Source organism: Zalophus californianus, chromosome 13, assembly GCF_009762305.2.
Source record: "Zalophus californianus isolate mZalCal1 chromosome 13, mZalCal1.pri.v2, whole genome shotgun sequence".
Lineage (NCBI taxonomy): Eukaryota > Metazoa > Chordata > Mammalia > Carnivora > Otariidae > Zalophus > Zalophus californianus.
The window spans coordinates 70,002,806-70,025,136 of NC_045607.1; the positions used below are offsets into that span (position 1 = coordinate 70,002,806).

The 22,331-nt window shown below is 39.4% G+C and overlaps 1 long non-coding RNA gene across 1 annotated transcript; it reads left to right on the forward strand.

The window, feature by feature from the left end:
- The first annotated feature begins 6,723 nt into the window (after positions 1–6,723).
- On the forward strand, positions 6,724–21,774 carry LOC113934738. Its single transcript, XR_003523776.2, has 3 exons — positions 6,724–6,856; positions 8,060–8,252; positions 19,170–21,774. It is a non-coding gene; the product is annotated as an uncharacterized LOC113934738 (long non-coding RNA).
- Positions 21,775–22,331: the final 557 nt, after the last annotated feature.

Below are 22,331 nucleotides of genomic sequence, written 5' to 3' on the forward strand. Positions count from 1 at the left end.
TTACAATATATCATTAGTTTTTGATGTAGTGATCCATGATTCATTGTTTTCATATAACACCCAGTGCTCCATGCAGTACGTACCTCCTTAATACCCATCACCAGGCTAACCCAATCCCCCACCCCCACCCCAACCCTCAGTTTGTTTCTCAGAGTCCATAGTCTCTCATGGTTCATCTCTCCCTCCGATTTCCCCCCCTTCATTTTTCCCTTCCTTCTCCTAGTGTCCTCCATGCCGTTCCTTATGTTCCACAAATAAGTGAAACCAGATGATAATTGACTTTCTCTGCTTGACTTATTTCACTTAGCATCATCTCCTCCAGTCCCATCCATGTTGATGTAAAAGTTGGGTATTCATCCTTTCCGATGGCTGAGTAATAGTCCATTGTATATATGGACCACATCTTCTTTATCCATTCATCTGTTGAAGGGCATCTCGGCTCTTTCCACAGTTTGGCTATTGCGGACATTGCTGCTATGAACCTTGGGGTGACTATGGGCCTTCTTTTCACTACATCTGTGTCTTTGGGGTAAATACCCAGTAGTGCAATTACTGGATCATAGGGTAGCTCTATTTTTAATTTTCTGAGGCACCTCCACACTGTTTTCCAAAGTGGCTGTACCAACTTGCATTCCCACCAACAGTGTAAGAGGGTTCCCTTTACTCCACAACCTCTCCAACATTTGTTGTTTCTTGCCTTGTCCATTTTTGCTATTCTAACTGGTGTAAGGTGGTATCTCAGTGTGGTTTTGATTTGAATTTCCCTGATGGCTAATGATGATGAACATTTTTTCATGTGTGTGTTAGCCATGTGTATGTCTTCTATGGAGAAGTGTCTGTTCATGTCTTCTGCCCATTTTTTGACCTGATTATTTGTTTTTTGGGTGTTGAGTCTGAGAAGTTCTTTATAGATCTTGGATACCAGTCCTTATCTGTAGTGTCATTTGCAAATATCTTCTCCCATTCTGTGGGTTGCCTCTTTGTTTTGTTGACTGTTTCTTTTGCTGTGCAGAAGTTTTTTATCTTGATGAAGTCCCAAAAGTTCATTTTTGCTTTTGTTTCACTAGCCTTTGGAGATGCATCTTGAAAGAAGTTGCTGTGGCCGATGTCAAAGAAGTTATTGCCTATGTTCTCCTCTAGGATTTTGATGGATTCTTGTCTCACATTGTCGTCTTTCATCCATTTTGAGTTTATCTTTGTGTAGGGTGTTAGAGAATTGTCGAGTTTCATTCTTCTGCATGTGACTATCCAATTTTCCCAGCACCATTTATTGAAGAGACTGTCTTTTTTCCATTGCATATTTTTTCCTGCTTTGTTGAAGATTATTTGACCACAGGGTTGAGGGTCCATATCTGGGCTCTCTATTCTGTTCCATTGGTTTATATGTCTCTTTTTGTGCCAGTACCATGCTGTCCTGGTGATCACTGCTTTGTAATATAGCTTGAAATCGGGCAACGTGATGCCCCCAGCTTTGTTTTTCTTTTTCAACATTTCCTTGGCGATTCAGGGTCTTTTCTGATTCCATACAAATTTTGGGATTGTCTGTTCCAGCACTTTGAAAAATGTCATTGGAATTTTGATCAGGATGGCATTGAAGGTATAAATTGCTCTATAGCATAGACATTTTAACAATGTTTATTCTTCCGATCCATAAGCATGGAATGCTTTTCCATCTTTTTGTGTCTTCTTCAATTTCTTTCATGAGTGTTCTGTAGTTCCTAGAGTATAGATCCTTTACGTCTTTGGTTAGATTTATTCTGAGGTATCTTATGGTTTTTGGTGCTATTGTAAATGGAATCGTTTCTCTAATTTCTCTTTCTATAGTTGTATTGTTAGTGTATAAGAAAGCAACTGATTTCTGTGCATTGATTTTGTATCCTGCCACATTACTGAATTGCTGTATGAGGTCTAGTAATTTGGGGTTAGAGTCTTTTGGGGTTTCTACATAAAGTATCATGTCATCTGCGGAAAGAGAGAGTTTGACTTCTCTTTGCCAATTTGAATACCTTTTATTTCTTTTCATTGTCTGATTGCTGTTGTTAGGACTTCTAGTACTGAACAATAGTGGTGAGAGTGGGCATCCTCGACGTGTTCCTGATCTTAAGGGAAAGGCTCTCAGCTTTTCCCCACTGAGGATGATATTCGCTGTGGGTTTTTCATAGATGGATTTTATTAACTTGAGGAATGTTCCCTCTATCCCAATACTCTGAAGAGTTTTAATCAGGAAAGGATGCTGTATTTTCTCAAAGGCTTTTTCTGCATCAATTGAGAGGACCATGTGGTTCTTCTCTCTCCTCTTATTAATGTGTTCTATCACATTGATTGATTTGTGAATGTTGAACCACCCTTGCATTCCGGGGATAAATTCCACTTGGTCATGATGGATGATCCTTTTAATGTATTATTGGAGCCTATTAGCTAGGATTTTGTTGAGGATTTTGGAATCCATATTCATCAGGGATATCAGTCTGAAGTTCTCCTTTTTGATGGGGTCTTTGCCTGGTTTGGGGATTAAGGTAATGCTGGCCTCATAGAATGAGTCTGGAAGCTTTCCTTCTGTTTCTATTTTTTTGAAACAGCTTCAGGAGAATAGGTATTATTTTTTCTTTGAATGTTTGGTAGAATTCCCCAGGGAACCCATCAGGCCCTGGACTCTGGTTTTTTGGGAGGTTTTTGATCACTGCTTCAATCTCGTTACTGGTTATTGGCTACTCGGGTTGTCAATTTCTTCCTGTTTCAGTCTTGGGAGTTTACAGATTTCCAGGAAGGCATCCATTTCTTCCAAGTTGCTCAGCTTATTGGCATATAGTTGTTGATAATAATTTCTAAAATTGTTTCTATTTCCTTGGTGTTAGTCGTGATCTCTCCCCTTTCATTCATAATTTTATTAATTTGGGTCCTTTCTCTTTTCTTTTGGATAAGTCTGGCCAGTGGTTTATCGATCTTATTAATTCTTTCAAAGAACAAGCTTCTAGTGTCATTGATCTGATCTACTGTATTTCTGGTTTCTAATTCATTGATCTCTGCTCTAATCTTAATTATTTCTCTTCTAATATGGGGCTTAGGCACCGTTTGTTGCTTTCTCTCTAGGTCTTTAGGGTGTAAAGTTAGTTGGTGAATTTGGGGTTTTTCTATTTTTTTAGTGAGGCTTGGATGGCTATGTATTTCCCCCTTAGGACTGCCTTTGCAGTGTCCCATAGGTTTTGGACTGATGTGTTTTCACACTCATTGGTTTCCATGAATTGTTTAAGTTCTTCTTTGATTTCCTGGTTGACCCAAACATTCTTGAGCAGAGTGGTCTTTAGCTTCCAAGTGTTTGAATTTCTTCCAAATTTTTTCTTCTGATTGAGTTCCAGTTTTAAAGCATTATGGTCTGAGAATATGCAGGGAATAATCTCAATCTTTTGGTATTGGTTGAGACCTGATTTGTGACCCAGTATGTGGTCTATTCTGGAGAAAGTTCCCTGTGTGCTCGAGAAGAGTGAGTATTCTGTTGTTTTAGGGTGGAATGTTCTGTATATATCTATGAGGTCCATCTGGTCCAGTGTGTCATTCAAAGCTCTTGTTTCTTTGTTGATTTTCTGCTTAGATGATCTATCTATTGCTGAGAGTGGAGTATTGAGGTCTCCTACAATTAACGTATTGTTATCAATATGACTCTTTATTTTGGTTAACAGTTGGCTTATATAGATGGCTGATCCCATGTTGGGGGCCTAGATATTTACAATTGTTAGATCTTCTTGTTGGATAGACCCTTTAAGAATGATATAGAGTCCTTCTGTGTCTCTAGCTACAGTCTTTAGTTTAAATTCTAATTTGTCTGATATAAGAATTGCTACCCCAGCTTTCTTTTGAGGTCCATTGGCATGGAAGATGGATCTCCATCCCTTCACTTTCAGTCTGGATGTATCTTTAGGTTCAAGATGAGTTATAGACAGCATATGGATGGGTCCTGTGTTTTTATCCAATCTGCAACCCTGTGCCATTTTATGGGAGCATTTATGCCATTCACGTTGAGAGTGATTATTGAAAGATATGAATTATCATCATGCTATCTGTGAAGACCTTGTTTTTATAGATTGTCCCTGTAAATTTATTTTCTATATCACTCTTGGGGTCTTTCTCCTTTTATAGACCCCCCCCTTAATATTTCTTGCAGGGACGGCTTAGTGGTCACATATTCTTTCAGTTTCTGCTGGTCTTGGAAGCTCTGCATCTCTCCATCCATTCTAAATGACAGCCTTGCTGGATAAAGTATCCTTGGCTACATGTTCTTCTCATTTAGTACCCTGAATATGTCTTGCCAGGCCTTTCTGGCTTGCCAGGTCTCTGTGGATAGGTCTGACGTTATTCCGATGTTCCTCCCTCTGTACGTAAGGAATCTCTTCCCCCAAACTGCCCTTAAGATGGTTTCCTTGGTTCTAAGATTTGCAAGTTTTACTACTACATGTTGGCGTGCTGGCCTGTTTTCCTTGATCTTGGGAGGGGTCCTCTCTGCCTCTAGGACATAAATGTTTGTTTCATTCCCCAGATTAGGGAAGGTCTCAGCTACGATTTGTTCAAATATATCTTCTAGTCCCCTCTCTCTCTCCACCCCCTCAGGGATTCCAATAATTCTGACATTGGAACACTTCATGGTGTTGCTTATTTCTCTGATTCTATTTTCATGGATTCTGAGTTGTTTTTCCCTGGCCTCCCCTTTTCCGTTTTTCTCTATTATTTGGTCTTCTAGGTTACTAATTCATTTTTCTGCCTTGCTTACCCTAGCTGTTAGATTATCTAGATTAGATTGGATCTCATTGATAGCATTTTTCAGTTCTGCCAATGCAGCTTTCATTTCTGCCCTTAGAGACTCAATGTTGCCATTAATTGATTTCTCCATTCTAGCTATTGTCTTCACAATTGCTAGCCTGAATTCCATCTCCGACCTCTTGGTTATATCTGAATCTATTTGTAAATCTGTGGCATAAGTCATAGTCTCTGAGTCTTTCCTATTTTGGGGGTTCCTCCTCCTAGTCATTCTTTTGAGGGGTGGTTGAGAGAATGTTACAGAGTCCAAATTACTGACCACAAGCCAAGCAAGATGCACCTGTTTTCTAGGGACCTTAGGGCTGCTGGCCTCTTGTTTCCCCAGCCTGTCTTCTGGGGGAGGGGCCTGCTGTGCTGTTACTCAGGCAACCCTGTTTGGGCAGAGTTGCCCTGCCCCCTGTGGCGGGGGATGGGCTCACTGAAAACCGGTTTTGGGGGGCTTTTATTCTCTGGCGGCTTTCCCTGGCAGCTTTCCCTGTGGCTTTGCACATCTCTTCTGAGAATCAGAGCAGAAGAGACTGTTTCCAACCCTCTGCCTCAGAGCAGAGAGATCACAGTCTGTTCTTCAGTGAGCTCTCCAGGCCACACTCTCTCCGTTTCTGTCTGTGCTGCTATAAACTGCAGCGTCCTGGGTCATGCGCCCCTCAGCAGGGCTCCCAGTCCTCACCTCCAGGTCAGGGCATGTCTCTGTCGTTTGTGCTTCTAAAACTGTCAGCCGCCCCCAGTTCCCACATGGGGCCCCACTGCTCCAGTTTCCGTCTAAAGTCCTTTCCCCACCGCTACCAGTCTGTGAGTCTGTGCCCGGTCCCCAGTGCAGGTGGCTATCGCTCACTGGTGGTGTAGGATCCCCACAACCAGGCTCCCTCCTCCTGCTGTTTATCCTCTGATATCTGCTCGCAGAATCACAGCTCCTTGCTTCACACCTCAAAACCAACCGCTGGTGATATTCTGTTTGTAGAGATCCAGATCTATCTTCTTACATCTCAGGCTGATTTTGTGGGTGTTCAGAATGGTCTGGTAGATATCCAGCTCAATTCTGGGGACCTGTTGGAATAGGGTTCCCTACTCCTCTGCCATCTTTTTACTTACCACTTTCATCACTTAGGAAATTTCAAGGTTTTAGGAGCTCTGTGCCAAGGTTGGTGACCAAATATATATTTCTTATTATAAATCACAGTATCACAATTGTCGATGAGGAAGTCACTTTGCCTAGAATTGAAGGTGTCTACATTTTGGGAAATAATAAGTGGAGACTCTTGAGAGCCAGCAGGAAAAAAGTTAATTCAATACTGTAGAATATTATGACAATGGATTTGGGACAGGTGAGTGTTGTGATGTTAACAATAGGGAAGATACACTTGGCATCAATGCTAGTTGGGAAGGAGAGGGAAGAAGCTATGGCAAGAATTTTGGAATGAGGAGGTAAGAAAACTAACTAGTGTGGTGACAAGAAAACCTCAGAGGAAAGAATGGATGATAGACAACTTCAGGGATTTAGTGACTGGTTGGATTCAGAGATTTATCTGTTTACAAAATTTCACACTTGGATAACTAAGATAGTAATTTTCCACCAGTGGAAATTTGAAAAGACTGTTTGGAGAAGAAGATGAGTTCCTCTAGAGATGTTGAGTTTGAAGCAAAAGTAAATATCTTAATAGAACTTCCTGGTAAGCAGCTGGAGATGTGGGACTCGACTAAAAGAATAAATAGAGATAGTCAGAAATCATCACCAGGCTGGTGATAAGCAGTAAACAAAAATGAATGAACTTTCCATCCACTGGGCCAAATGACTGATTGAGTGGTAAGAGAAAAGTCAAGAGAAGACACATGACCATTCATTCAAAAGTCACAAGTGTCTATTATGACCCAAGTACTGTCCTAGGTTCTAGGAATGCAGAGCAAAGCCTCGTTAGCCTCCAACAGAGCAACAGACTGATCCTGGGGCAAAAAGTCCATGTTGGTCCCAATGCCCAGCTATGGACAGGCTACTGGGCAATCACCACCAGCCCATGCTTTTCTGCATCTAGACCACTGGCTGAATTAGAAGGTATGTGATTTTTCAGTCCTGGAACTCTTGTGGTATATATATCTTGGATTTACTAATGCCTCTCAAAAAAGCATAATTCCTTCCCCACACCATTTCTCCTTAGTTTTCTCAAGCACTGGATTTTATCTAATGTTTTTAAATTCCTTTAAAAAAAAAAGAATTACCTTCTAAGAAATGTCTTTCAGAAGAGTACACATTTAGAAGTTTAAAATAACTGTAGATACATCTATTCCAGCTCACATCTCTGTTGGGGGAAGCCTCCCACTGAGCAGTTTTGTGTCAAGAGTCAAGTGACAAAAAGTCATTCCCTGCTGGGGGTAGAGGCAGACAAGTCAGAAAATTGCGAGAATTTGGCCTTTGGCCTCTGAGTGGCAAAAAAAAACAAAAGAAAGAAAAAGAAAAGACAAGAAAAGAAAAGAAAAAGAACAGTACTCAGGTTCCATATGTCCATATGTTAAGAACTATAGAGTTTTGTTTCTTTATTAACATTTCTCTTCGTCTCATGATCTGAAAAAGACTAATACATATTACATGGATATTAAAGGGAAGAACATTTCTCATTTTGGTGGCATTTCTGCTATAGAAAATGTTGCTTCTTTCCTCCTCAACTTTGGATTCCAGCTGAGTACGTGGTCGGTGTTCTGCACGGTCAGCCCGTGAGTCCTTCACAATCTCCTGACTGGTTACAGAGAAGAAGGACTTGCTGGCTTACCGTTGTGGTGACAACACCCCTGAGGACTTCCTGGCAGTCATGCTCTCATAGAAAGAGATCTACTGCTTATGCATACTTGATTCTCTTTTTTCAAAAACCCAATTAAAAAAGGCTTTAAAATCAGAAAGGTGAGTCCTTGAGTTTTTCTCTTTTCCCCAAATAGTCCCTGTAGTTTTTCAGGAGGCCATTATTAACATAGTCTCAGTGGAGTCCCTAGGGATCTGTATTTACTTCAGTGAAGATGATGTGTGTTTCTGTGGTCAATCACAATTCTGAGTTTGTTCAAAGATAGAATAAGAGGACTTGATAACCATCATCATGAATATATATTTGGCCAAGGGACTTCTTCCAGTGAACATAATTCTTAGAGAATGAAGTGCCAGGTAAGAATGCACTTAAGATGATGAAAACAAAGTTTGTTCTTTATTCAGTGTTGGTTTTGCCCATTCAAAGAAAGATGTTCTTCCATCAAATTAATGTTTTTCTACTAGAGACTGGGAGAAACCATGATTGGAAGGAATTGAATCTTGGTCCTACAACAGTGCTACAAAGGGGTTCATCCACAAGAAATGTTTAAGAGTGAGCAACTAAAAACTTTAACATTGACACAACATCCAAGCATGTGATTAGCGACTTGTCTCTCCAAACAAGGTAGAAGCCAGCTTGAATGTCTTCTCTCCTGTGGTGAGTTGCGTATGGTGTGAGCCACACAGTGGCACTGGTCTACGATGGATTGGAAAATTTTTAAATAATAATAATAAGAGAAAGAAAGAAAAAGAAGGGCACCTGAGTGGCTCAGTCAGCTAAGCGTTTAGCTTGGGGTCAGGTCCTGGGATTGAGTCCTGCATTGGGCTCCCTGCTCAGTGGGGAGTCTGCTTCTCCTTCTCCCTCTGCCCCTCCCTCCCCGCTCATGCACACACACGCACACTCTCCCTCTCTCTTGCAAAAATAAATAAATAAAATCTAAAAATAAAAGAAAGGAACGAAGGAAGAGAGAAGAACTGGTCCTTTACAACAGATAGTTTGAGAAGCACTGGACTGCAAAACTGTTGGTTACAGGTCTGTATTCTGATACACTTTGGGGCTTCCAGAATTTCAAATTACCTGAGTTAAACCTTCAGAGTGTTCAAAGCCAAAAAAAAGAATTCAATGAAATATTTGTGTCCAGGGAAACTGAGAAGATAAAGTTTTTAAAACCAAAAGAATGAAAAGAAATTCTGAGTTGCTCCAGTGGTTTATTTGTGGAAATTTTTAAGGAATATAGACAGTTTTGTATGACATTGTATGTAAAATAAGTTAAATGTAGGGCAAAACAATGTATTTCCAAAGGAACTCATGGAAGCCTGTTTATAATAGCACAAGACTAGAAATAACCTAAATGCCATCAATCAGAGGCTGGTTAATTCAAGTATGACACTATCATGCAGCAAAATGTTTTGCAGTTATTAGAAAAACTGAGACATCTCTACATGTCCAGATATGGCAAGATTTCTAGGACATATTATTAAGTTAAAAAAAAAAGGAGGGTACAAAACAGCATAATATGGTATGATACTTTTTGCATAAAGGTGAGAACACACATACATTCACATGTTTCAATGCCCGGATTACACTAGGAAGGAAAGAGTAGTTGCCTCCAGGGAGGTAAACTGGGCACCTGATGGATAAGGAGAAGGAAGTTGTCTTTCTTTTTACCGATATCTTTTTTGTTTCTTTCAAATTTTGTGCTATGCGCAACTAGTATCTATTGCCATCAACATATTAAAAATAATAATTAAAAATATCAAAAAACCAAAACTGAGAAATAAATTATTCATGTTCAACCATAGCCATAAACTGAAATGACATCTGCCCTTAAATCTTCCTGCAGGCTCTGGCACAGTGCCCTCCACTCAATATTTTTTAAATTGTTGAACTAAAAGTAATAGCTCATACAGAATTTAACAACATAACAAAACAAAAAGAACATTCAATATTTATCATTCAAACTTGATATGTTTTCAAAGAACTAAATCATTTTAGCCAAAATTATGGCTACATTATGGAAACAGATTAAACCTCTAAAGTTGTTAAAAGATACTAGAATCAGCTTTAGAATCAAAATCTTCCTGAAATGGAATAATTTACCCTGATAAATTTAATCAGTAAATTCAACAACTCATGCATTTATAATTACATTGTAGTTTGCCTAGAGAATATAGGAATTAGATGTCATCCATGGGCTACTCTTCAATCTTTCATTAATTTGACATAAATCTGCAGATTCAACAAACCTATGTCATGTTTGTTTAGATTGAATCTGAGAAAATAACATTGTTTTGGATGAAAATGAAGATAACAGTAAGAAATAAAGTAGCCTGGGTGGTTCAGTCGGTTAAGCAACTGACTCTTGATTTTGGCTCAGATCAGGATCTCAGGGTCGTGAAATCCAACCCCACTCCATGCTGGGTGTGGATCCTGCTTAAGATTCTCTCTCTCCTTCTCCCTCTGCCCATACGCCCACCCCTCGCACGCAATCTCTCTCTAAGAAAGAAAGAAGGAAAGAGCAGAGAGAGAGAGAGAAAGAAGAGAAAGAAAGAGAGAAGAAGAAAAGAAAGAAAGAAAGAAGAAGAAAGAAGAAAGAAAGAAAGAAAGAAGAAAGAAAAGAAAAAAAAGAAAAGAAAGAAAGAAAGAAAGAAGAAAGAAAGAAAGAAAAAAGAAAGAAAGAAAGAAGAAAGAAAGAAAGAAAAGAAAGAAAAGAAAGAAAGAAAAAGAAAGAAGAAAGAAAGAAAGAAAGAAGAAAGAAAGAAAGAAAGAAAAGAAAGAAAAGAAAGTAAATAGTACGGAATCAGATATTAGGAGCTCTCTGAGGGACAGGCAGGACTATACTATTCAGAATCAAAGACATAAAAAAGTAACATTGAAACTGTTATAGGTAACAAAATAACTATTAGCTGAGCTTATTTCTTAATTTTTCTCCTCTGGTATATAGCTTGATACGTCTAGGTACACAATAACCTATCATGATCTCAGCTATATTTGTGTTTGTTCTTTAGTGTTACTTCTATGCAAGCTTCTCATATCCCTCAAACAAGTTCATATCCTCATTAGATATCCTCAAGATTCTCCTTAGAGGCGCACTTTTTCTCCCAGCAAAATTACTTATTTACCCAGTCATTCCATTTAGGGAATAGCAAAAGTGTTCAGCAAAATCTTCATGCAATTCCCACTCCCACTCCCACATTCACATGTGTTGCTATGGGTCATTCAATTCCCTTAATGAGGAAATAAAATTAGGTCACTCTGAAAAGAATAAAGTGAGGGCTTAATTTAAAAATTACTCCCCTCCAGGATGCAGAGAAAGGGGAAGCCTCCTACACTGTTGGTGGGAATGCAAGCTGGTGCAACCACTCTGGAAAACAGTATGGAGGTTCCTCAAAAAGTTGAAAACAGAGCTATCATATGATCCAGCAATTGCACTACTGGGTATTTACCCCAAAGATACAAATGTAGGGATCCGAAGGGGTACGTGCACCCCGATGTTTATAGCAACAATGTCCACAATAGCCAAACTGTGGAAATAGCCAAGATGTCCATCGACAGAGGAATGGATGAAGAAGATGTGGTATATATACACAATGGAATATTATGCAGCCATCAAAAGGAATGAGCTCTTGCCATTTGCAATGACGTGGATGGAACTGGAGGGTGTTATGCTGAGTGAAATAAGTCAATCAGAGAAAGACATGTATCATATGATCTCACTGATACGAGGAATTCTTAATCTCAGGAAACAAACTGAGGGTTGCTGGAGTGGGGTGGGTGGGAGGGATGGAGTGGCTGGGTAATAGACACTGGGGAGGGTATGTGTTATGGTGAGTGCAGTAAATTGTGCAAGACTGTTGAATCACAGATCTGTACCTCTGAAACAAATAATGCAATATATGTTAAGAAAAAAAAAAGAAGAAGAAGATAGCAGGAGGGGAAGAATGAAGGGGGGGAAATCGGAGGGGGAGACGAACCATGAAAGACGATGGACTCTGAAAAACAAACTGAGGTCTAGAGGGGAGGGGTGGGAGGATGGGTTAGCCTGGTGATGAGTATTAAAGAGGGCACGTTCTGCATGGAGCACTGGGTGTTATGCACAAACAATGAATCATGGAACACTACATCAAAAACTAATGATGTAATGTATGGTGATTAACATAACAATAAAAATTTTTTAAAAAATTACTCCCCTCCACATAAAGACAAGTTTTTAAAACATACTATATAACCCAAAGCCTGTGATGTCAATCCCAGCAAAAATAGTTTAGGAGAAGCTCAACATTTTAATAGAAGAAATTCACTCTTTATGCAAGGAAATTCATCATGCTCTCTCATTCCCATCAGAAAGGCCCTAGAATCTTGTTTCAGGAAGTCATGGATTACATCATCCACCAGAAAAATATATACTGATCTGTACAGGTCCCCCAATTCCCGGATACCCAAGGCAGTGACAGAGATAAGGGAGAAAGAGCTCATTTCAAACTTTTTTTTAATCCTTGGGGTTTAGATGTATATGACCCATTCAATACCCAATATAACCCATTCAATACCCAATACTCTCAAGAGAAAACCAGCCCTAGGAAAGGGCTTTTTGCCCTGCACTTCTCACATATCCCTCCATAGCTCAACATTTTGGGTGTTCTTAATAAATGATCATTTGAACTTGATTTCACTTACATAAAAATACCTGGTATAGCAGTTAGCCATTGTTAGGTAACAAACTATCTTCCAAATTTAGTAGGGTTTGAGAAAGAGGAAAGAAGTATACAAGTGCTTCTTCCAAGCCTCTACTTGTATCATTGGTGTTGTCCCATTGTCTATAGTCATGTCACCAAGCCCAGAGTCCAAGTAGGAGGGCTCTACCAAAGGGCATCAATATAGGGAGATGCAAAAAATTGGGTCCATCTATGCAATCAGTCTTCCATGCCTGGAGATGAACAACACAGGGTGGTATACTTAAAAAGTCCCCCAAATGAGTCAGCCCCAAAATTTTCACTCCAATCACTTACCCCTACTGTATGGGGTAAGTTGCCAAGTCGGCCACCAAGTGAGAACTAGGACCAACCTTGGCTTGTTTAGGTGCACATTAGCTCAGGATAGAGGAGGGATAATTTCCTGCCACACCAAGGCTAGTAAATGGAGTCCAACATGAGTTGAGATGGATAAGAGAGGAAATGGTGTCATAGCCTCCGCTTGAGAAACTTGATTGGTTTCTGAAGCCCTGGACCAGAAGGAAATTAAAGTTCATGACATTATACAGAACTCAAGGCAATCCACCTTGCTCTCTTCCCAGCATGACCACTCCAGCTATTCTCCCTTGGGTTGTCTTTCCTCCCCATTGGGCTCACTCTTTCCTGGACCAAGCACTTGGAATCTCTTCTTAAGTGCTTGGAGGAAGGATCTTGCCCCTGGACTCCCCCAGCCACATTAGGGCTGTATGACTCTACCACCTGCTGTAGCTAATGGGCTCAAGGCTGGACACGTGGACCAAGCTGAGGCACCAAGTCTCTCTCCCAGAAGCCTGGAACTAAGATCTAGCCTACTTAGCAAGGATCCTCTCAGGAAATCTCTTTTTCCACTTACATTGATTTGAAGTGGGTCTCTGTTACTTTCAATCAAAGGGAACTTGACCAAGTCAGGAGTTCATCAAAAAATCCATGGGGGTGTTCCAGGAGCAAAAATCAAATAAGCTTTCAGTTAGTGATCTTAACTGTCTGGAATTTTTAGCAAAGATATTTCTCTATTACTCCAAAAGGAATGAGTTAACAGCACTACAAAGACAGCTTCCTCCAAAAGTCTTCAATACCCGTGATTAGTCTAGAAAATTATGTACATGTTTAAATGCAAATTTTCTCCAAATATATTTGAGGTACCCAAAGTAGGTATCAGATTTTTTTTCTTAAACTAAAATTAAAATCATATGAGCAATCACTAATTGGACTTACTAAAATGTATTGTTTGGCTAATATAACACTGTACATTAATTACACTGGAATTAAAATATTTTTTAATGTGTTGTTTGGGATTTTTTCCCCACTATCATTATTTCTGGACAGACTTTTTATTGTGGTGGAGAAAACTTCACAGCTACCAATAATTCTAGTTCATCTCATATCAAATGAGAAGAACCCGTATAACTTGAACATCTCTCCACCATGTATTAATCTTTCATTACAATTTATTTTTTTTAAGATTTATTTATTTATTTTGAGAGAGTGAGAATGAGAGAGAGAGAGAGTACATGAGAGCGGGGAGGGTCAGAGGGAGAAGCAGGCCCCTCGCTGAGCGGGGAGCCCGATGCGGGACTCGATCCAGGGACTCCAGTATCATGACCTGAGCCGAAGGCAGTCGCTTAACCAACTGAGCCACCCAGGTGCCCCTTTCATTACAATTTAGCTTTGGGGTTTTATATATGTGGAAGAGGTAGGAAGAGGTGGATCTTGATGGTATCTACAAATCCGGTTAACAATGCACCTAACATTTATATCTTAGCACTTAAAAATGTTAAGTGTCTTTTTAGATCTCAATCTCCTTTTGGTTTTAGTTGTTGTGTTCTTTCCTGGACATTGGTGTTTCAGCTAGGACAGATTTGATTAGATGCTTCCTGCCATCTTTTGCTCACATGCTTTCCTATAAGTGATGGCTACGCTGACCTCTTTAGAAGTCAGGATGAGCTCAATCTCTCCAAGGGGCTCAGCTAAAAGTATGGATCTCTTAGGTCAGCAAAAATTCATTCTCCCCCAAATTCCATATGGCTCTGCCCCATTAAGCCATTACTAGGCCAACTAGAGGTTATATTCTTAATACTTAAGTAGAATGTACACGTGAATTGATATTGATTCTTCCTATTTTATTTTATAAAACATTCCTTAGGTTGCTAAGACACAGGTAGAGACTGGCTTCTATTCCAAAGATCACCAAATATACCCTTGGTCCTAAAAATTAATTATTATGCCCTAAGCATCATCTTTGTGTAGAGCTGCTACTGACCTATGGTGTTAGAAAATGTGTATCGGTGCAAATGAGAAAAGGTGCCACTGTAGGCAGACACTGCCTTCAAGTACTGAGCTTGGCAAGTAGTCCAAGGGCCAGATTCCAGCTCACACTTGCCTCTCAAGCCCCTCCTGCAGTGGACCAACACCATAGCCATAGACAATGACCTGCCTTTAGGATTGAAAATCTATTTTTACCTATTTTTTCAGCTCTTCACTTAAGAGAGATGGTGTAATAAAAATGTATGATTGCTGCTAATTTATGGACTTTAGAAAATAAAAAGGTACGAACATTTGAGATCATCAATTTTAAAGTTCTTTTCCAATAGACACCAGGGCATAGACATGGAAGAGAGCTAAGCAAGACACTGCATTATTAGCGGTTCTCTTTGGGAGGCAGCTTGTATCTATATATAGTAAAGTGCATAAAGTGTACTGATCCTAAATCTATACCTCAATGATTTTTACAAATGTCTGCTCTTCATGACAACAGTTCAGTCCCAGATATAGAGCATTTCCAGCACCCCACAAGATTTCCTCTTGCCACTTCCCAGAAAATCTCCCCTACCCCACAGCAATCATGTTTTGCCTATTCTCGGACTTGGTATAAATGGAATCGTACTGTATTTACTCTTTTGTGTCTGGCTTCTTCTAATCAGTGTGATGTCTGTGGGGGTCCTTCCATGTTGTAGTATGTGTCAGCATTTGGATCCTTTTGTTTCTGTGTAAAATTCCATTATATGGTGATACCACAATTCATTAGCTCTCCTCTTGATGGATATGTGGGCTCTTTCTAATTTGGAGCTATTATGAATACAAATTCAGTGTTCCTTTGAATCCATGGTATAGAATTTCATATTTTTACTTGATGTTATTTCACAACATTTATACAATAAAATAATAGTAAAATAGAGAGACAAAGAAAATTAAAATAAGGATAAAATACCAATGTATGGGCGGATAAGCACAATATGCAATCTATCAGGTCTTAATAGTTGTGATAATTGAGTTTCAAGTTAGACTCTGAGCTTCCTGGAAGCCAAACAAAAAGGGAAATATGGTGAGTTATGTAATTTTTTTAATAGGAAAAAAAATCAGTTAGTCAGGGGAAGCAAAACTTCTGTTGCCACTAAGTTCCAAAGAAAGTTCTTCACATGGAGCTTCACAGTAGGAATTATTGAGAGATGTAATGAATAATATCCTCAGGATGGCTCTATAAGAAATGCATGGACAGATTTTTAGATCACTATTCTTATAGTGCTCATAAGACAGGACTCCAGCCCAGCAGATTGTAAGACAGTGTCATAAGTACTGTGGCATTGTATGGGGTGGTGTTTTTAAAGAGGGAAAAGTATATCAGAACATCAGAGGTTGGCAGACTGCAGCCCACTGACTAAATGCGGCCTGCCACCTGTTTTTGTAAATAGCTTTATTGGAACACAGCCACGCCCATTCATTTATACACTGTCTGTGGCAGTTTTCCTGGGACAACAGCAGAGTTGGATGGTTGTGACAAAAACCATCTGGCCCACGAAGCCTAAAAAATTTATTATTTGACCCTTCACAGAAGAAAAGTTCCAGTTCCTGCCCTAAATTAGCAATAGAACAGAATTCCAGGTATGATTTTCTTCCTGTTACTGTTCATGTCTTTATGCAGTTTCCACCCCTGCAGAATGGGCAAAAGGGATTTTGCAGGTGTAATTAAAGGGCCAGATCAGTTGGTTTTTATGCAATCAAAAGAGGGTTTATCGCAGATGGGACTGACTTAATCGGGGGAAAGTTCTAAAAAGAGGGTATGAGTCCATGCTCCCATCAAAGATTTCTCTCCCTTGCTGGCTCAAAAAAGCAGGCTGTGTGTTGTGAGAGTACCTCTAGAGAGAACTGTGTGGCAGGGAGCTAAGGGTGGACTGAAGTTGCTGAGGACCTCAGTCCAGCAACCACAAGGAACCAAATTCTGCCAACACCTATGTGAGCTTAAAAGAGGGCTCTGAGCAATGGGGAACACTGCAGCCCCAGCAGCTCAGCTGCAGCCTGGTGAGACCCCCAAAACACAGAGTACACCCCAACCAGGTCTGGACTCCTGATCCACGAAAACTACTAAATAATAGGTGTGTATTGTTTTACCCCACTATAATTGTGGTAAATTGTCACACGGCAATAGAGAACTAACACAGTTACCTACTCTCCCCAATTTTGTCTACAAACCACATATGGTTTAAACATGAAAGACCACCACAATTTTTATAAGGAGTGCTTATCTTTTTAGAAGTACACACTGAATTATCTGAGGATAAAATGATATGATATCTGGGATTTGCTTCAAAAAGTGGGGAGGGGACATTGGAATGTTATAAATGAGATGAGATTGCCGTGTGTTGATAATTCTTGAAGCTAAATGATGTATTCATGGGGATTTATTGCACTACTCCTTACACCTTTGTATATGTTTGAAAGTTTCCATAATAAAAAAGTTTTTAAAAATTAGACTCATACATAGGGAATTAGCTAAAAGTATGTTTATAGTTTCTGATACAGGAAAACTAAACAATTTAAATGCCTACACAAGGAACTGGTTAAATTAATCACTATAGATATACAGTATGTTTATATGTATTTTTAAAACTGCATAGAATAATGATGCTGTTGACATTAGTCTATGGTCTTATAAGTCAAGGCAAAATAAAATATTTGTAAGCAACAAAACAAAAGCCACAAAGCTTGTGCATTTTTTAAAAATTCATCTGAGTAAATTCTGTTCTGTCAGTGACTGAATCCAGCAACATAAGTGCCCTAGTGACTCCCCCTGATGGAAGGAGCATAGTGGGACATAGGGGGAGTCCCAAAATGAGGGAGGAAGGAGTCTGTGGAACCACCCAGTGATCCCCCCCACACCCATCACTGATCCCTCAGTCATCTGCTGGATAAGAGGCAACTTTAGGGAGCCATGTTCTGTTGACAGGCTCTAGTCCTGCTATGAATGCACAGAGATGGGGCAAGGAAGAGGGTGCAGTCAAACAGGTCATTCAAAATCTGAGCAGATCCTGAATAAATATAATCATGATTCTCAGGGAAGTTTTGAACTATGACCATTGTTAGGGACTTCCCAGTTTTTACTTTGGCCCAGATGGCCTCAGATTCATATTATTATTGATGGATTTCTCCAGTTTCTTAAAAACTACAAGTTCCTCTGTATCACCAGCTTCTATTTCCCCCAGTTCTCTTTGTCAATAAGATTAAGGGACAAGCTATACTTACACCAAACTGATTCTTGGGACCATTTTTTAGAATCACTATTCCAGATCACTTCAGGGCAGAATGTTCAAAAGGCAGTGAGGACATGGTAAATGTTCTGCCAAATTATGTGCAATCACAAAATGCCAGAGATGAAAGTGCCCTTATAAATCATTTAAAGTTTTTTTTATTTTACCAACCAGAAAAAAAAAAAAAGGAGACCCAAGACATCATGCAACAATGAGCAACATCACAAGGACAGTCAGAGTATCTGAGAGTAGGACCCAGATATGCTAGCTCTCAGGCCAGTGCTGTCTGCCTGGGGGTAGGTGCCCTGCCTAAGTCCATTCTTTTCCATCTTAATGAATAGCCTAAGTTTGAGCTAACATATAGTCTTACAGAACAACAGCACAAAACTTGAAATACGGGTGGCCACTGAATGTAGGAAGGAAGGAGAAAGGAAAGAAGGGAGAGAGGAAGAGAAAAAGAGAAAGTCTCAATGGCCAGCAGATAAATTCAAAAGTGTTCAAGATCATTAGTCATCAGAGAACCACAAGCAAAATCCCAGTAAGATACCACTCCTATCAGGGTAGCCAGTAAGATACCCACCTATCAGGGTAGCCAAAATGAAAAAGACTGTACCCAGTGTGGCACACATATGGTACGACCAAAACTCTCCTGCATCACTTTCCCAAACATTTAAGTATAGTGCATTGGAAGATGCAATTACTTTGGACAACTGGTCAACTGGTTAGCAATCTCTACTAAAATTGATCATGTGCCTACCTGCGAAGTCAGCAATTCCATCTCAAGGAATACTCCCAACTGCAATGTGTACATAGGTTCACCAAAAGAGATACACTAAAATGTTCATAGCAGCATTATTTTTAATAGACAAAACTAGAAACTACTGCAATATCCATCGACACCAGATGGATAATAATGGTGGCATATTCATATAATGCATGTACCATGCACAAGTATGAAAGAAGCACTGGTATAGGCAGTAGCATGTATGAGTCTTATAAAAATGTTGAGTGAAAGAAGCCAGTCACAAAATAAATTCTTTCCATTTATAGCAGCTTCAGAAGGTGGCAAAGCTGACTGATGATGTGAGAAGTCAGGACCATGTTGATTTCTGAGAGGGAGGTGGGAATGGCGGGAGGTGGTCCCAAAGAGGTCTTTGGGGGTGCTGATAAAGAGCTGAGTCTTTATATGAGTGGTAAATGCACAGAATTCTTCACATTGTGATCATTTATTGTGCTGTATACTTGTAATTTGGGCACTTTTCTAAACATATGCTGTTTTTCAATAAAACAGTTTATATATATATATTTTTTCTTTTTTAAAGAAAGCAGCAGCAGCTGTTTTGATAGAAGTCTAAAGATCTCAAGATTCTTGATCAATGCAGCCTTCTTGAACTTCCTAACACCACAGAAGGACATTCATTCTTTGTGATCTCAAACATCAGCTCCATTTCACCGCTGCAAAGAGAGATGTCTACCAGATGGTGATACCACATAAATATCATAGACATCATATTAGATCACTAATAATCTCAAAGTAACAGAAAGAGACAGGGTCCAGAGATGTGCTCTGCACCTTATATATGTTGTCATCTTGAGGGATCCTCTCAGTAACACTTCACAACAAGGATAATTAATTCCATTCCATAAAAGGAGGAACTAAGGTTTAGTGACTTAAGGAACTTGCCCAAGGTGGCAAGCATCTAAACAGCAGAACGTAGATACAAATCCAGAATCGCTTTGCTCTGAAAACCCCCAAGTTTTTCCGTCACACCCCACATGGCCCTGGGCTATTAGTGCCTTTGACTTTTACCAATAGAACAACTTCACAAAACTTGCACCCTCATAATATCTCTTATAAACAAAATACCCTGAGGTGATTTCCTAGAAATATATTATTGCATCATACTCTGTTACCATTTATAACCCAGAAAATGTCCTACAGCCTTTACTCCTAATAAAGGGGGAAAAAAACAGAGGTACAGGTTCCCTGATTCCCAAATAACATTTAACCCCCCCAGGACATTGCCGGAGTGCAGCCAAACCAATCCCCGCCCCCATCTAGCTCACCCCCCATCCCAGGGCTTTCTGAAAAGAGGGAACTGCCAAGGCCAAGTTACTCTTCTAAAGCTTTTCTTATTGTAGCTGTTTTATTATTCATATACTTTTAATAGCATCTCAGTAATTTTTTTATAGACCCGCTATAGCTTAAGTTAATGCTAAGGACATTACAAGTAGCTCCCTTTTAAATTTTTAACCAGAATAAAAGTTACAAAAACCACATATACTCCAGAAACTGTAAGATCTTGTACATAAACAAGACAGTTTTACAAGGCAACTTACAGATTTTAGGAGGTCCCACAGGTATTTGCTGCCCATTACAACTACAAAATCCAAAGCCTTAGTGACCATCTATCTATAGGCAAGTATGTGATGTTTTCTGGCTTAAAGGCCATTTTCAGGAAGTGTCATAGAAGAAGATTCTATTTCTCTCCTTTTCATTAGACAAGAAAATCAAATGTTTTTGGCAGCTGGGGTTGGGGGTAGGGAGGAGGTACCAAACAGGAAGACACTAGAAGGGGCAACATTATGCAATTATTGAGCCAACCTACTTAAATTCCCCAAGTGGATGTGCCTGGTTTAGAAGAGGTTAATGGTTATCTTTTATTGAAGGGAAATGAGTTTTGTTAAATGTATTGATAGTGCTAACTTATTAATAATTGAAGAACAGACCTTCTCCACTGCCCCATTAGATATGCTCTGTCATATACACGATGATGAATTTAATGCCCCTGCTTTTATATATAGGAGCCAATAGTGGAATTCCTCTCTAATCTAGAAGGTTGGGCTCCTGAAGAATCTTCCTGATAGGAGAATCCCTGGCTGTAGAGAGTAATCTTATGAGAAAAGCAAGGTGGAAGGAATAAGGTCCTGAGTGAATCTCTGACAAATATTTTCATATTTACTAATACACAATGATAAAGCCAGCACAATGCAGTCAATAATGACATTTTTACACATCTTAAATTAGTAATAGTGGCCTCTATACAGTTAATCTTCATACCTCATCCCTTGACTCCATGGATATTTATTAAGATATCCATCCCTCAAGTTTCAAAGGGATGCTAGTGAATTCATTTTATCTTTATAGATAAATGACAAGCTAGGAGGCAGCTTTTCCTGTGTTTAGTTTTCCAGCCAAATGTCTTTCTACAATTCAGATTTTACAATTCAGAGCTGTGGCTATCACCCCCCATGCCCCTCCCCCAGCCCCCTGCCTCAAATCCAAAACAAAAGACTGCCTGCCTTTGGTCCCAGAGATGCAGGGATTTCTTGCACATGGAAAACATCTTAGAATGCCTGAATTGGCTTATGCATCCCAGGTTAGGAAATTGTTCTTCATTCCTCTCCTATCCCAGAATGATAGCCCCAATGTCAGCATACTCATTGGTCCTCCTGCCTTCTCATCATACAGCAATAGTCCACCTCAGGAATCCATGATTCCTTTCCTTTCGGCTTCCTTCCACTTCATGGCAAAAACTCCAACTTCACTTACTGTGATAGTTTTATGTGTCAACTTGGCCAGGCTATAGTGCCCAGTTACTCATTCAAACACTAACTGAGGTGTTGCTGTGAAGGTATTTTGTAAACGTGGCTAACATCTGCAATCATGATTGACCTAAGTGAAGGAGATCACCCAACGATAATGTAAGTGGCCCTCATCCAATCAGTTAAAGGCCTTGAAAGAAGAGAGAAGAAACATTTTCTGCTAAAGACAGCAGCATCACCTCTTGCCTGAGTGTCCAGCTTGTTGGTCTGGACTAACAGATTTCAGATTTTGAACTTAGCAGCCCCTACCCCCACAATTCTGTGAGCCAATTCCTTAAAATAAAGCTAAGAAGGAAAGAAAGAAAGGAAGAAAGGAAGAAAGGAAGGAAGGAAGGAAGGAAGGAAGGAAGGAAGGAAGGAAGGAAGGAAAGAAAGAAAGAAAGAAAAGAAAGAAAGAAAGAAAGAAGAAAGAAAGAAAAGAAAGAAAGAGAAAGAAAGAAAGAGAAAGAAAGAAAGAAAGAAAAGAAAGAAGAAAGAAAAGAAAGAAAGAAAGAAAGAAAGAAAGAAAGAAAGAAGAAGAAAGAAAAGAAGAAAGATGAAGAAAGAAAGAAAGAAAGAAAGAAAGAAGAAAGAAAGAAAGAAAGAAAGAAAGAAAAGAAAGAAAGAAAGAAAGAAAAGAAGAAAGAAAGAAAGAAGAAGAAAGAAGGAAAGAAAGAAAGAAAGAATGGAAAGAAGAAGGAAGAGAAAGAAAGAAAGAAAGAAAGAAAGAAAGAAAGAAAGAACGAAAGAAGAAAGAAGAAAGAAGAAAAGAAAGAAAGAAAGTAAAGAAAGAAAAGAAAGAAAGAAAGAAAGAAAGAAAGAAAGAAAGAAAGAAAGAAAGAAAGAAAGAAAGAAAGAAAAGAAAGAAAGAAAAGAAAGAAAGAAAGAAAGAAAGAAAG